The following is a 1990-nucleotide window of genomic DNA, read 5'->3' as shown; positions in this document are numbered from 1 at the left end:
GATGCCAAAAATACATATATGACTTATAATCAATCATATTGATAACCTAGAGTCAAAAAATCTGTTTAAAGAAAAAACTAATGTATTACAAAACAAATTTTGAATGATATACAACTTTGAAGAATATTCAAAGATAACACATGTAACACTTAATACATGATATGGTATTTACAAATATCTTATATAATATGAGAAGGTTTTCATTCATCGTTGCATAACACGACGACATTTGGCATCATGTACATTCGACACCTGTCCACACTTCTCATTAATTCTCAATTATTCTATTTAATCAAAGCTTAAGTCTAATCTCTTCTGTAACGTCTTCTTATTTTTAGGAAATTGAGATGTAAAGTTTTGAATGAAAAAACAAACATAATTAGATTTTTATTTGTCTAACTCTAAACCAAAACGTAGTTCTCATGCATTTATTACATGTTCAATTGATTTTAGAAGAATAAAACGTTTACAACAAAAACCTAACAATAAATAACGTCTCACGTTTCATGTCTCAAATAAAACAACTATATTCTCCTATGTTATTTCACTTATTTATATTCGTTTCTTATCTATGTTTTTCTCTTTTTATTTCAAGTAGTACTAATATTCCAAATCCTCACAATTCAAGGAGTTGCAAAGAGAAAGAGTTAGTTTGTCAATTAATCCTATAAATTCTAGCTCCCTATAATTCAATCTCTATTCATATTTTGCAAAGGTTTGCTCTCTAACTCTTTAGATTTATTTCCTTACCTTACTCCATGTTCATGAAAATCATCTATTTGTTTTTTTTTTCCAGCAAAATAACATTATTCTCTGTTCCTCAACATAATATTTTATTAAGAACATTTATAAACATCCGATTCATATTCACACTTTCTTTCCAAACAAAATACCACCAAATCTGCACCTTTAAATATGTGAATCTATATATATATAGAGTTTTCTCCCCTCTTAGGGTGTCTACATTATCACCAAGTTTATCTGATAGACCCCACCAATAATTATTTCAATATATTTAATTTTATAGTTAATTACATCTAATTATTTAAAAATTAATTAGATGAACAATAAACTTGGTGAATACACGGGTTTGTCAATGTCAATATTAAACTTGCTTGATAAAATACATGTTAAACAAGACATGTAAATTTTCTTTAAAAAATATTAAAGTGTATTAAAAATATCATTTAATTCATATTTATTTATAATAAATGAAAATAATTTTAAATACATAATAAAAGAGTTAAGTATAATGATGAATATCAACAATTATATACAAAGCAATGACGTATTTATTTATTATTTTTTTCTTTCCAAAAGCTTTATTAATGTTGACAATCAATATCGTTGTTTACAGACCTAGCTCTCTTTGCAAGTAGATCAGCACATATGTTTTGTTCTCATGGTGTAAATTTGAAGGTGATCAAAGTGAACCGTTTTCTCCATTCCCAAATTGTTTCAAGGTAGTGTTGTAATCGTGGGTGTGGTGCCGTGCCGTTAATGATGCGGTTTATATTTTGGTTATCACCGTCGAATTCGACCATCCCGTATCCCAAACCCCAGGCGGATTGTAGAGCCCAAATAAGAATTGTGCATTCTGCCTCCTATGTTGTAGTGCGTCCTTGAAACTTGCTTAATCCACAAACATGAAACACCCCAACTGAATCTCTAATAATCCATCCTAAGCCAGAGACATCATATTTGCATTTCAACAATGACGTATTTATTAGTATAATATTTTTAATATAATTAATGTATTTAATAGTAATACAAATATTATGTATTTGTCGTAAAATTAAATTTATACTCAATTTAATTTTAAAATATTAAAATAGGTAAAACAAGCACAAGATAAGAGTATTATATCAAATATAAAAAAAAACTTAAAAATAAATGATAGTAATTTTTTAAGATACCGAATTGAGTGACGAAATTAATGAAAAAGAGAGATCGCGAAGATAACGTTACAAAATGATATTGGCAGTTTCAT

General features: G+C 27.3%; 1 pseudogene; it reads right to left on the bottom strand.

The window, feature by feature from the left end:
- Window positions 1-1400: 1400 nt before the first annotated feature.
- Window positions 1401-1721, bottom strand: LOC110229274 (annotated as a pseudogene).
- Window positions 1722-1990: the final 269 nt, after the last annotated feature.

The sequence above is a fragment of the Arabidopsis lyrata genome (assembly GCF_000004255.2).
Source record: "Arabidopsis lyrata subsp. lyrata unplaced genomic scaffold ARALYscaffold_4, whole genome shotgun sequence".
NCBI classification, from domain to species: Eukaryota; Viridiplantae; Streptophyta; class Magnoliopsida; order Brassicales; family Brassicaceae; genus Arabidopsis; species Arabidopsis lyrata.
This window is presented reverse-complemented; position numbering and strand designations above follow the sequence as displayed.